The sequence below is a fragment of the Scyliorhinus torazame genome, chromosome 11, assembly GCF_047496885.1.
Source record: "Scyliorhinus torazame isolate Kashiwa2021f chromosome 11, sScyTor2.1, whole genome shotgun sequence".
Classification (NCBI taxonomy): domain Eukaryota; kingdom Metazoa; phylum Chordata; class Chondrichthyes; order Carcharhiniformes; family Scyliorhinidae; genus Scyliorhinus; species Scyliorhinus torazame.
The window spans coordinates 151,664,790-151,679,712 of NC_092717.1; the positions used below are offsets into that span (position 1 = coordinate 151,664,790).

The 14,923-nt window shown below is 57.9% G+C and overlaps 1 protein-coding gene across 1 annotated transcript in view; it reads right to left on the reverse strand.

Annotated features, from left to right (window-relative positions):
- Positions 1-350, reverse strand: part of yes1 (YES proto-oncogene 1, Src family tyrosine kinase) — a 106,534-nt gene extending 106,184 nt beyond the window's left edge. The window contains exon 1 of the mRNA XM_072467896.1: positions 160-350. The gene's annotated coding sequence lies outside the window, so the exon portion shown is untranslated. The remainder of the gene's footprint in view (positions 1-159) is intronic.
- Between the last annotated feature and the right edge of the window lie 14,573 nt (positions 351-14,923).

The following is a 14,923-nucleotide window of genomic DNA, read 5'->3' on the forward strand; positions in this document are numbered from 1 at the left end:
AAACGGGGGGGAGGGGGGGAAACGGGGGGGTTGTAATTATCCTGTAACTTGTCCCATTTCTATTCGGCTCGGGAAGCCCCAGCTCCGCCCCCGGGGCCGGATTGTGCAGCAGCGCCAGGCTCCGCTCACCGCTCTCGGCTCTCCTCACACCCGCATCACCTCAACCTCCTCCGGCAGCTGAGCCGACCCGCTTGGGCCCGACTCACTCTTCCTCCCGGATCATGGCCTTTTCCACCCGCCAGCTCCAAATCAACCAAACAGCTCCCGGAACTACACCATCGTCTCCCGGCGCCGATTCACTGGAAGCAGCAAACATCCAAGATGGCGACACCTCAGGAAGCTGAGGCCGCACCGCCCCCGCCCCCTGCCGCCCCTCCCGCGGCTCCGCACCGCCCCCTGCCGCCCTCCCGCGGCTCCGCCACCGCCCCCTGCCGCCCTCCCGCGGCTCCGCACCGCCCCCTGCCGCCCTCCCGCGGCTCCGCCCCCCCCTGCCGCCCTCCGCGGCTCCGCCCCCCGGCCCCCCCTGCCGCCCTCCCGCGGCTCCGCACCGCCCCCTGCCGCCCTCCCGCGGCTCCGCCCCCTGCCGCCCTCCCGGCGCTCCGCACCGCCCCACTGCCGCCCTCCCGCGGCTCCGCACCGCCCCCTGCCGCCCTCCCGCGGCTCCGCCCCCTGCCGCCCTCCCGCGGCTCCGCCCCCCGCCCCCCTTGGCCCGCCCTCCCGCGGCTCCGCACCGCCCCCTGCCGCCCTCCCGCGGCTCCGCCCCCTGCCGCCCTCCCGCGGCTCCGCACCGCCCCATGCCGCCCTCCCGCGGCTCCCGCACCGCCCCCTGCCGCCCTCCACCGCCGGCTCCGCACCGCCCCCTGCCGCCCTCCCGCGGGCTTCCGCCCCCGCCCCCCTGCCGCCCTCCCGCGGCTCCGCCCCGCCCCCTTGCCGCCCTCCCGCGGCTCCGCACCGCCCCCTGCCGCCCTCCCGCGGCTTCCGCACCGCCCCCGTGCCGCCCTCACCGCGGCTCCGCCCCGCCCCCTGCCGCCCTCCCGCGGCTCCCGCACCGCCCCCTGCCGCCCTCCCACGACTCCGCACCGCCCCCTGCCGCCCTCCCGCGGCTCCGCACCGCCCCCTTGCCGCCCTCACGCGGCTCCGCACCGCCCCCTGCCGCCCTCCCGCGGCTCCGCACCGCCCCCTGCCGCCCTCCCGCGGCTCCGCACCGCCCCCTGCCGCCCTCCCGCGGCTCCGCACCGCCCCCTGCCGCCCTCCCGCGGCTCCGCACCCGCCCCCTGTCGCCCTCCCCGCGGTTCCGCACCGCCCCCTGCCGTCCTCCCCGCGGGTTCCGCACCGCCCCCTTGGCCGCCCCTCCCGCGGCTCCGCACCGCCCCCTGCCGCCCTCCCGCGGCTCCGCGCCGCCCCCCTGCCCGCCCCTCCCGCGGCTCCGGCATCCGCCCCCTGCCGCCCCCTCCCGCGGCTCCGCACCGCCCCCTGCCCGCCCTCCCGCGGCTCCCGCACCGCCCTCCTGCCGCCCTCCCGCGGCTCCGCATCGCCCCCTGCCGCCCCCTCCCGCGGCCTCCGCCCCGCCCCCTGCCCGCCCTCCCGCGGCTCCGCCCCGCCCCCTGCCGCCACTACCCGCGGCTCCGCACCGCCCCCTGCCGCCCTCCCGCGGCTCCGCCCCGTCCCCCTGCCGCCCTCCCGCGGCTCCGCACCGCCCCCTGCGCCCTCCCGCGACTCCGCACCGCCCCCTGCCGCCCTCCCGCAGGCTCCGCACCGCCCCCTGCCGCCCTCCCGCGGCTCCGCACCGCCCCCTGCCGCCCTCCCGCGGCTCCGCACCGCCCCCTGCCGCCCTCCCGCGGCTCCGCACCGTCCCCTGCCGCCCTCCCGCGGCTTCCGCACCGCCCCCTGCCGCCCTCCCCGCGGCTCCGCACCGCCCCCATGTCGCCCTCCCGCGGTTCCCGGCACCGCCCCCTGCCGTCCCTCCCGCGGTTCCGCACCGCCCCCTGCCGCCCTCCCGCGGCTCGCACCGCCCCCCTGGCCGCCCTCCCGCGGCTCCGCGCCGCCCCCCTGCCGCCCTCACCGCGGCTCCGCACCGCCTCCTGCCGCCCTCCGCGGCTCCGCACTGCCCCCTGCCGCCCTCCCGCAGCTCCGCACCGCCCCCTGCCGCCCTCCCGAGGCTCCGCACCGGTCCCCTGCCGCCCTCATGCGGCTCCGCACCGCCCCCTGCCGCCCGGCTCCACACCACTTCCCTGCTACCCGGCTCCACACCGCTCCCTGCTACCCGGCTCCACACCACTCCCTGCTACCCGGCTCCACACCGCTCCCTGCTACCCGGCTCCACACCGCTCCCTGCTACCCGGCTCCACACCGCTCCCTGCTACCCTGCTCCACACCGCTCCCTGCTACCCGGCTCTCACACCGCTCCCTGCTACCCTGCTCCACACCGCTCCCCTGCCACCCTGCGCCACACCGCCCCCTGCCACCCGGCCTCCACACCACTCCCTGCTACCCGGTGGCCACATCGCCCAATGTCACCGGCCTGCACACCGCCCCCTGCCACCCGGCTTCCACACCACGCCCTGCCGTCCTGGCTCCACACCACCCCGTGCACCTTGTTCTCCACCGCAACCAGCCACCCCGCTCATGCCGCCCCCTGCCACACGCTCCACACCGCCCCCTGTCACCCAGCTACACACCGCCCACTGCCATCCGGCTCCACATCACCCTGTGCCACGTGACTCCACCCCACTCCTTTTAACATCCATAAGACTTAAAACACTTTTTTACCAGAAGCACATCAGGTTAAAGTCACTACTGTTATTAGTTTTTAAATCACCAAGATCGATTTACAGTCTTTCAGTTACAGAGAGAGACTCTAATACACCTTCTGGCTGTGACTGCAGCTATCCAGCTCTGAAAACGAAACTAAAGCACACCCTGCAGCAAACAACATAAAACGAAAGTAAAAAGCTGACAGACAGCCCCGGCTCCACCCACTCTCTGACATCACTGCAGTAATAAACACCCATTTCTTAAAGGTACTCTCACTACAGATACTTATATATGCACCCATTTATAAACACCCATTTCTTTAAGGTACTCTCACATGACACCTCCCCCCAAGAAAAAAAACCCCATCAACTTCAAGGTGGTTTCATTTTTTCACCTTTTCACTATCCTTTAAGAAATGCACACAGTAAATATAGTTTATCGTTTAATAAAACAACACACGCAAACAGGTATAATAATATAGTCCATTTTTTTTGGTTCTTCTTCCTCCAACTGAAATCCTTCTCAATTGACAGTCTCTTTGAACAAGAAGGTCTCTGCACGATCCGTCCATTTCTCTATGCCTCGGCATTTCTCTTTAAAGTCAGATACTTTAGTTCAATCTGATCACAGAGTCCCTTGTACTTCTCCAACACAGGAGCATTGGTTATCACAGCTTTCAGGCAGTCAAATGCATGTTGAAACTCCGCTGCATACTGAAATTTTCGACGTTTCTTCAGCAAGTCCATCAGTGGAACAACCACGCTACAAAAGCTTTTCACCATGTTCTATCAAATCCACTCATGCCAAGAAACCGTATTATTCCCCGTCGTGTCGAGGGTATCGGAAACTCCTCATTGGGCTTTTCCAAATCCAATTTTGGCTAGGTTTAATCACCAACCCGCCTCCTGAAGTGGATCAAATAACTCCATCAGATGTTTTAAATGTTCTTTCCATGTCTGGCTGAAAATTACCAGATTGTCGATGTATACCGCACAATTGGGTAATCCTGAAACAACTTTGTTAGTTAACCGTTGAAATGTGGCTGGGACATTTTTCATACCAAATGGCATAACTTTGACTTGGTATATACCAAAGTCACAAAAGCTGAAATTCTCCTTTGCCCTTTCGGATAAAGGTACCTGCCAGTAACCTTTAAGTAAATCCAGTTTGGAAATAAAAGCTGATTGTCCCACTTACTCAATGCAATCCTCCAAACATGGGATACGATAAGAGTCCCGTTCTTGTAAATGCATTAACCTTTCTATAGTCCACCACACAACACCGTTGAGTACCGTCTGGGTTTTGGTAACCATCACTATGGGTGAGCTCCATTGGCTGCAACCCACTTCAATTATGCCATTTTTAAGCATACTCTCAATCTCCCTTGTTAACCTGTGCCAATTTTAAAGGGTTAAGTCCTATGGATGTTGTTTGATTGGAACAGCATTTCCCACATCTACATCATGTATAGCCATTTTAGTACTTCCCAATTTATCTCCTCAAACTTGCCCACGTGGTATCAATAACTCTTTCAGGTCAGTCCGTTTTTCCTCTGGAAGGTAACTCAACAATTGACCCCAATTTTTAAGAACATCCTCGTTTTCCAATTTAATTTGAGGTATGTCAAATTCACAGTCATCTGGATTTGGTTCGTTAGAATCAGAATGAGTTAGAATCATTAAAATCTCCTTTTTCTCTCCTTCCCTTTCAAAGCACCTTTTAAGCATATTCACATGACACACTCGGTGAGTTTTCCTTCTCTCTGGCGTTTTTTACCACATAATTCACCTCATTTAATTTACTTTAAATCTGATAAGGTCCACAAAATCTGCCTACCACTGGTAACAATACTTAAATTTTATCTCCACTGGCAAAACCATGAACTTTCGATTTCTTGTCCGCTACCCGTTTCATCACATTTTGTGCAACTTTTAAATGTCATCTAGCCAATTCACCTGCTCTATTTAATCATTTCCTAAAATTTGACACATAATCCAATAATGTAAGTTCTGATTTCTCACTCACCAATTTTTCCTTAATCAATTTAAGTGGTCCTCTTACCTCATGACCAAAAATTAGTTCAAAAGGACTGAATTTGGTTGACTCATTAGGTGCATCCCTAATTGCAAACAGTATGTATGGAATTCCTTTATCCCAATCCTCTGGATAATCTTGACAATAAGCCCTCAACATTGTCTTTAATGTCTGTGTACGGGCTCCCCCAATTGGGTCTGCGACACCCTTTGGGATAGGTCAGGACGACCCGTAGTCGCAGCGAAAATTCGGGGACAGCCCATCGAATTTCTTTGGGACACAGGAGGGTCCCGCACCACCATAAATTCCTCCACCCTATTTCAAAAGGACACGTGGCCCACTACGGCCACTATCACCCTCAACGGCTTTACAGGCCACATCACAGCCCCTGTACCCATTCAAATTGGTAACATTACCACCAAACACCCTGTGGTTTTAGTAGACCTGCCCCACACAGCAGAACACATTCTGGGAATTGACTTCATGAATTCCCACCACCTTTCATTCGATCTAGTCAACCAGTGTGTCTGGAAGATGGCAAAATCCGCTAGAGCCCCGGCAACGCTCAACATAGGCGAATATATGAACAAAATTAGCGCCGTGGGCGAATTTTGGTTCAACCCGACCACGCTTAGTACGGACAAGCAGGTTAGGGCAGTCCTGCAAAAGAACAGGGCAGCATTCGCGACCCACAAGCACGACTGTGGACGGATGACTGGCTCCATACAAGTAACAGAACCTGACCCGAGACCCCAAAAACAGTACGGATTTCCCCTAGAGGCAGAGGGAGAAATCCTAAAAGTAATAGAGAGCTTATTAGAGCAGGGCGTACTTAGATCGGTAGCCTCCACTAATAATGCTCCGATTTGGCCAGTGAGAAAGCCGATGGATCATGGCGACTAACCATTGATTATCGGGAGCTCAACAAAGTCACCCCCGCAGCAGCCCCCACCGTAGGAACAAATCCCGAGACCATGCTCAAGCAGGGACTCAATTCCCGCTACTTCATGGTTTTGGACATCAGTAATGGATTCTGGTCCATTCCATTGGCAAAGGCGTGCCAGTACAAATTTGCCTTCACCTTTAAAGCACAGCAGTACACATGGACATGCCTGCCGCAAGGCTTCCACAACTCCCCCTCCATTTCCCACCGACAACTGGCAAATGGATTAGCGAAAGTTTCTCGCCCCGAATGTCTGGTACAGTATGCAGACGATCTACTACTGCAGACAGACACTAAGGAAGAGCACATTGAGCTTCTGTCTGAACTCCTGGAATTGTTACATTCAATTGGTTGTAAAGTCAACCCCAAAAAGGCCCAGATTTTGGAAAAGTGGTATATTTGGGAACAATTATCACGCACGGTAAACGCGAGATCGAGCACAAAAGAATTGACTCGATTGCTAAATTGCCCCTTCCCCAGAACGTTTCAGCCCTCCGGTCGTTTTTAGGACTGGTTGGCTACTGCCGAAACCACATTGACGGTTTTGCCAGCAAGGCAGCACCCCTCTCAGACCTCCTAAAGAAAGGAGCCCCCTGGGAATGGCTTCCGCAGCATACGGATGCTGTGGACTCTTTAAAACAGGCACTCATAGCAGCCCCCACACTACAAGTTCCAGACCCGCTTTCCCCTTACGCCATAGAGGTAGCGACCACAGACCGCACCCTTTCAGCCGTGCTCCTCCAGGAACGGCACGACCAATTAAGACCCGTAACTTACGCCTCCCGACTTTTAGATGCTGTGGAGCAGGGATTTTCAGCCTGTGAGAGGCACCTGCTCGCAGTTTTCTGGGCAGTCCAGTACTTTTCCTATATTACCGGACTGAACCCCATCACAATTCTGACCGAACACACCCCCACCCAACTTTTACTGGACGGACGACTCAAGCATGGTACAGTAAGCCAAATAAGAGCAGCCAGATGGACCCTTCTCTTGCAGGGACGGGACATCACAGTAAAAAGGACAAAGACACACACCTACTTAGCTGACAATTTACAGTACCCCGGAACCCCCCATGAATGTGAGATTATCTCGCCACACCACAACACAGGCCCCTTTATCACCAAAACACCCCCCAGAAAGATAGGAAATTCATCTTGCCCCGAATGTCTGGTACAGTATGCAGACGATCTACTACTGCAGAGAGACACTAAGGAAGAGCACATTGAGCTTCTGTCCGAACTCCTGGAATTGTTACATTCAATTGGTTGTAAAGTCAACCCCAAAAAGGCCCAGATTTTGGAAGAAAAAGTGGTATATTTGGGAACAATTATCACGCACGGTAAACGGATTGACTCGATTGCTAAATTGCACCTTCCCCAGAACGTTTCAGAACTAACCCTAACCCCCCACACACGGACACGTGTGAGCCCATTAAGATTTATGTGGATGGATCTTCCACAGTCTTAGATGGGAAGCGCATAACAGGTTGCGGGATTTATGTCGAGGACGTGCAGGGACGCGCCCTCGAGGAAATAGCATTAAAACTACCCGGACACTCAGGCACGCAGGCAGTAGAGCTTGCGGCCGTTGCATACATAGTTCAACACCCAGATTCCTTCCCCAGCCCAGCAGACATATACTCGGACAGCCTCTATGTCTGTAACAGCCTCACGGAATTTCTGCCCCTGTGGGAAGCAAGAGGATTTGTTTCCGCAGATGGGAAACCCCTCCCCTCAGCCCCATTACTCCGCCATATTTTAGAAAAAGCCCAGAACAGAACTTTTGGGATCATAAAAGTCCGCAGCCACCATCGTTCCTCCCCCCCTGGAAATGTAAAAGCTGACGCACTGGCTAAGGCAGGTTCCAGACATGGGTATTTTTGGAAACCCCCCCGAAAGCGCGCCAGTGTGTGCAGTTCAGGTCACACAGACTAGAATCGAGGATCTAGTAGAGGCCGAGAAGCAGGACAGCAATCTTGCGGAGATTGTGAAAGGAAAGTATCCCGCCTCCTACGAGAGGTTCAGAAATACACTGACCACACATGACGGTGTGGTGTTAAAGGACACCCTGTATGTAGTTCCTGAACAGGACAGGAACCAATTGATCTGTTTGTTGCATGATGGTCATGGACATCAGGGAATCGATCTCACTACAGCCCATCTCAAACAGCTTTGTTGGTGGCCAAATCTAAAGGAAGATATCAGCCATTACATAGAAAATTGTCTTATCTGTGCGCAGAATAACCCCGACAGATATGCCAAAAAGGCCCAACTCAGCCACACCCGACCCGTTAATGGCCCCTGGACTAACCTCCAGATTGATTTTATAGGTCCATTGCCCCCTTGCAGGAATGGCTATAAATATGTACTTGTGGTCATAGACACATTCACAAAATGGGTGGAAGCATTCCCAGCCCGCACAAACACTGCAAAAACCACAGCCAAGATTCTAACCCACCACATTTTTACAAGGTGGGGACTCCCCCGCAGCATTGAATCGGACCAAGGTTCTCATTTTACGGGATGTGTCATGCAGAACGTCCTCACGCTATTTGGCATCACCCAAAAATTCCACATTGCATACCACCCACAGTCGAGTGGTATTGTGGAGCGCATGAATCGGACCCTAAAAACCACCCTCAGAAAAATGGTCCAGCAGAACAACACCACCTGGGACTCAGTCCTCCCTTTTGCGCTGATGTTTTTGCATAACACTATTTCTACATCCACAGGTTACACCCCACACACTCTCATGACCGGACGTCCCATGAAAGGGACAGAATACTTGTTAGGTTTAGACCTGACCAGCCCCGAAGTAACGGCCCTCACACACGAGAAAGCCGTGGAGCAATTAGTTGCAAATGTTAAAACGGCTCAGTTAGCAGCCGCAGTAAAATTGGGCACCAGTAAGAAACAGAGCAAGGCTTGTTTTGACAAGACAGGGCATGCAACGGAGTACGATATCGGCCAGCAAGTGATGCTGTCTGTATATAACCCCAGCACATTCCTGTCACCTAAATACTCGGGTCCGTATTCTATTGCGGACAAAGTAAGCCCATCCATTTACAAAATCAAGTACCCCAATGGTAAGACTGCGTGGTTTCATATTAACCAGTTGAAGGTTTATGGAGCACAGTCGAACCACGCACACCACGTCATGCTTGACGCAGTAGACCACACCCCGCCCACAGCCAACGTAACCCTTCCAACCCCCACCACGTCCAGCCCAGCCACGGACTCGACCTCAACTCCACCCCCGAAATATACATCCGCCCCGGAACACCCACAGACTGCAGCAGCAGAGACAGCGACTGTGACTCGGACGATAGCCACAGCACGCCTCCCTACTATCCCCATGCAACCGGACCCACACCCAGCGACTCCGGCTCCGATCCAAGTGATCCCTTCCTGATCACTTTTCTAAATAAACCCCACCACCGACCACCGAACCACACGGACGACCCCGACTTTGTCCCCACACAACTCGACACAACTTATTGGCACCGCGACAACTCCTACAGACTCGTCCGCAACGACGAGAGCAACCCCAACTCACACCATGCAGCCCTTTCAGCCCTAATCCACTCCAGAGTTTGGCACCCGGGAGAAGGTGACGACCTCGAGTCTGACTCCCAAACCGCCAACCCCTTTGCGACCCTGTTCGCAACCGAGAACTGAGGTGTCCAGATGATGTTTTAAAGGAACTGCTTGGGAGAAACGGTGTCCTTTCTGATGGAACCTGCAGCATGTTTTACGTTGTTTGTACTGTTTTGTTAAATGTTGTATGTTCAGACCGAAAACAATTTCCACAGCCCCACGCCTTTTCGGCCGATACCCCTGAGGACTTGCCCACAGAGACTTGTTAAGGTCCCAGATGCCAGTTCAGCGGAACTCGTCTGTCGTCAGACGCCCGTTCATAACTGCCCTTCTGATTCGAAGGTAGAACTACTACGACAGCCCCCCACGATGACTACATTTTTGCCCGTTCTTGTCGGTTGCTCAGGCAGTGGAGAAACGGCTTGGGACCCGCCCTGCCTGGGAACCCCCCCTCTGGTCAGCTACGCTCAGGTAGGAGAGACACGGCATTGGTAGCCGTCCTACCCGGGGACTCCATCCAACTCTTAGCCGTCGCGGCCCATACGCACCTCATTTTGGAAATTTTAGTTCAAAAGGTTTTGTTTTGTTTCAGGTAACCCTTAGGTTGCCAACCACATGCTATTTACATCCTGAAACATTTGGATGGTAAACCGCACAGTCTGCGAGACTGCTCGCACTGGTTCATTATTTATAAGTGTGTCTTGTCCTAAAATTCGGTTTTTGAAAAAAAAAATGAGGGAGTCACACTAAGTGACCAATTATAAAGGGAGTAATTGGCACTAAAGGACAGACAGGCTATCATACGAGATATTAAACCAAGATAGTTACAGACACTATGCTTGTTTCCACAGAACTCCAGAAGCTCCAGGACCAGAGAAGAGAAGGGAAGAGAAGAGAAGAGACGTAAAAGAAGACGCACCATGAGGACCTCCTCCGGATTGTGCATCGTGATAATGGACATTTGGTTGCGCGTGAAGGCGAACCCCATGACCTCAAGCCCCCCAGTTAATGATTCACTTCCCCACAGTACCCAGAGCCCAGTCACCAGCGACACCGCACCATCTTGGTGTGACAGGTTTATAACCTGGTATTTCCTGTCCTACGTAATAGAAACCTTACTGGTATTGGTGATATCCTGCTGCATCGTGCAGACTATGCGTCTAAGAAAATGGGGAAGGAGAGCCTACCGCGCTCGAACCCCGGTATATAGGATCAGATTCCCCTATTTTCGGATACGACCCCCGCCATCTATAATAAAGAGCATTAATTTGCATTTTTGTTGTAAATAAAGAAATGTTCAGAAATGTTCATGAGCAATTGTACGATCCAACTTGACTGCCAAGCCAGGAAACAATGTGTATAAACTGCTATGATTTTGTTTGTATGGTTGAGGAAGTTAGAGTGATGAAATGTTTGAGTGAGAGTAGTGTATTAAGGATAGTTAGAGGTTCCCACTTTTTTTATTGTTTTGTAATGCATGTCCCTGTTTCACATAGAGCCCCTTAGAATTGTCAGTTAAAATTTTTTTTGCATAGTTATGGTCAGTGTAGAGGCCATGGAAGAAGTGCTCACCAGGTCAGGGAATGGAAAGCAACGTAGTTATGTGATCCTTCACGCTTCGCGTTAGGATCACAAGGAGGAAGTGTAGCCATCTAAATTGGCCAACTCACGATTTAAAATGGCGAACGGCAAAGGCTGATGGGAAAGTCAGCCAACAAGACAGAAACTGGCAGGTGCAGGTTTGCTGTGTATTAAAACTCTGCAAAAGGCCAGACAACATCGATACCAACGACCATCACCATAACAATGTAGCAGCCATCTGCATACTGATGAGCAATCCCCGGGGACAATAAGTAACATTTTGGACACACAAAGCAAAGCCAGACTCCTCGGCGCCAGCAGGAGCCAACACAAAGGAGGTGAACGAGCACCTCAAGACCGCCCATCGATCAGGGAACCGCTCCAGTATTGGAGAAATCGAACCAAGCGATTGGGACAAGTCCAATCACTTGGGACCAGGTACAGGGTCCGCCCCGAAAGGCGGGAAGCCCCTGGGGACTATAAGAGTTAAGCCCCAAGTTCAAATCGCTCTTCACTCTCTTCCCCTCTTCGTCCTGCCCGGGTCACCCAGCAACACAAACCAACATTGACCGTGACTGGTGCAGTGACCGCCGAACAAAGTAAGTCTTAATTCAACGCTCGCTACGAGATAGGCGCTCCTAGCTACCAATCCGTACCAACTTCGAATCCCGCAGACTTAGAACCCGAACGAAAGGCCATTTGTTCCCCTGACCTGGTGGGCCAGTTCCAAGTTAAGTATAGGCCTGTTAGTTGTAGAAGTATCTTAGACGTAGAATTTGTGCATGAGTAGTGATTACTGTGTATAATAAATGTGCTTTGATTTGAATCTTACTAATCGATGTATTGGGTTATTGATCATTACTCGGACTTGAACCTTGTGGCGGTATCATAAAGATACCTGGCGACTCGAGAGCAAAGGTGATAAAACAGAGCAATTGAACCAAGGAGAAAGTTAGCAACGACCGCCCCGTGCCGCCCGGGCTCGACACCGCGCCGTGCCGACCCGACTCCACACCACCCCCTGCCACCCGACTCCACACCACCCACTGCCGCCCAACTCCACACCGCCCCCTGCCGCCCCGCTCAACACAGCCACCTGCCGCCCAGCTCGGCCCCGCCCCCTGCCACCTGGCTCCACACCGTCCCCTGCCGCCGGGCTACACACCGCCCCCTTCTGCCCTGCTCCACACCGCCCCTTGCCAGTCCGGCTCCACACGCAACATGCAGCCTGTCTCCACACCGTCCCCTGGCACCCGGCTGCACACAGCCCCCTGCCGCCCGGCACCAAACCGACCTCTGCCATCCGGTTCCACACCACCCAGATCCACCGCCCCCCCCCCCCCGCCCCCCCCCCCCAGATAGACACCACCCCGTGCTTCCCGGTTCCACATTGCCCCTTCCACCATGGCTCCACACTGCACCCTGCCGCCCAGCTTCACATTGCCCCTTCCACCACGGCTCCACACTGCCCCCTGAAACCCCGGCTCCACATTGCCCCTTCCACCCTGGCTCCACACTGCCCCCTGCAACCCCGGCTCCACACTGCCCCCTGCAACCCCGGCTACACACTGCACCCTGCCGCCCGGCTCCAGACTGCGCCGTGCCGCCCGGCTCCACACTGCCCCCTGCAACCCCGGCTCCACACTGCACCCTGCCGACCCGGCTCCACACTGCGCCGTGCCGCCCGGCTCCAGACTGCACCCTGCCGACCCGGCTCCACATTGCCCCCTGCAACCCCGGCTCCACACTGCACCCTGCAACCCCGGCTCCACACTGCACCCTGCAACCCCGGCTCCACACTGCACCCTGCAACCCCGGCTCCACACTGCACCCTGCAACCCCGGCTCCACACTGCACCCTGCAAGCCCGGCTCCACACTGCACCCTGCAACCCCGGCTCCACACTGCACCCTGCAACCCCGGCTCCACACTGCACCCTGCAAGCCCGGCTCCACACTGCACCCTGCAACCCCGGCTCCACACTGCACCCTGCAACCCTGGCTCCACACTGCACCCTGCCGCCCGGCTCCACACTGCACCCTGCAACCCCGGCTCCACATTGCCCCCTCCACCCTGGCTCCACACTGCCCCCTGCAACCCCGGCTCCACACTGCCCCCTGCAACCCCGGCTCCACACTGCACCCTGCCGCCCGGCTCCACACTGCGCCGTGCCGCCCGGCTCCACACTGCCCCCTGCAACCCCGGCTCCAGACTGCACCCTGCCGCCCGGCTCCACATTGCCCCCTGCAACCCCGGCTCCACACTGCACCCTGCAACCCCGGCTCCACACTGCACCCTGCAACCCCGGCTCCACACTGCACCCTGCCGCCCGGCTCCACATTGCCCCCTGCAACCCCGGCTCCACACTGCGCCGTGCCGCCCGGCACCACATTGCCCCCTGCAACCCCGGCTCCACACTGCGCAGTGCCGCCCGGCTCCACACTGCCCCCTGCAACCCCGGCTCCACACTGCACCCTGCCGCCCGGCTCCAGACTGCGCCGTGCCGCCCGGCTCCACACTGCACCCTGCCGACCCGGCTCCACACTGCGCCGTGCCGCCCGGCTCCACACTGCGCCCTGCCGACCCGGCTCCACACTGCGCCGTGCCGCCCGGCTCCACACTGCCCTCTGCAACCCCGGCTCCACACTGCACCCTGCCGCCCGGCTCCAGACTGCACCCTGCAACCCCGGCTCCACATTGCCCCCTGCAACCCCGGCTCCACACTGCACCCTGCAACCCCGGCTCCACACTGCACCCTGCAACCCCGGCTCCACACTGCACCCTGCAAGCCCGGCTCCAGACTGCACCCTGCAACCCCGGCTCCACACTGCACCCTGCAACCCCGGCTCCACACTGCACCCTGCAAGCCCGGCTCCACACTGCACCCTGCAACCCCGGCTCCACACTGCACCCTGCAACCCCGGCTCCACACTGCACCCTGCAACCCCGGCTCCACACTGCACCCTGCAACCCCGGCTCCACACTGCACCCTGCAACCCCGGCTCCACATTGCCTCTTCCACCCTGGCTCCACACTGCACCCTGCAACCCCGGCTCCACACTGCCCCCTGCAACCCCGGCTCCACACCGCCATGTGCCACCCCGGCTCCAGACTGCACCCTGCAACCCCGGCTCCACACTGCACCCTGCCGCCCGGCTCCACACCGCCATGTGCCACCCCGGCTCCACACTGCACCCTGCCGCCCTGGCTCCACAACGCCCCCTGTCACCCACCTCCACACCGCACCCTGCCGACCGGCTGCACACCGCCCTGTGCCGTCCGGCTCCACACATCCTCCTGTCACCCAGCTCCACACTGCCACCTGCCACCCCGGCTCCACACTGCCCCCTGCCACCCCGGTTGCACACTGCCCTGTGCCGCCCCGGCTCCACACGACGCCTCCCTGGCTCCACACCTACCCTGTGCCGTCCCGGCTCAACACCGCCACGTGTCGCCCGGCTGCCCGGCTTACACCGCCCCTATCACCCCGGCTCCACACCGCACCCTGACACCCGGCTCCACACTGCCCAGCTCCACACCACCCCCCGGCTACACCGCCCCCGGCTAGAAACCGCCCCGTGCCGCCCGGTTCCACATTGCCCCTGCCACCCTGGCTCCACACTGCACTCTGCCGCCCCGCCTCCACAACGCCCCCTGTCACCCACATCCACACCGCACCCTGCCACCCGGCTCCACACTGCCCCCAGCCACCCCGGTTCCACACCGCACCCTGCCGACCGGCTCCACAGCGCCCCCTGTCACACGGCTCCACACTGCACCCTGCCACCCGGCTCCACACTGCCCCCAGCCACCCCGGTTCCACACTGCCCTGTGCTGACCCGGCTCCACACCGCCATGTGCCACCCCGGCTCCACAACGCCCCCTGTCACCCACTTCCACACCGCACCCTGCCGACCGGCTCCACAGCGCCCCCTGTCACACGGCTCCACACTGCACCCTACCACCCCGGCTCCAAACCGCGCTGTGCTGCCCTGGGTCCACACCGCCGCGTGCCG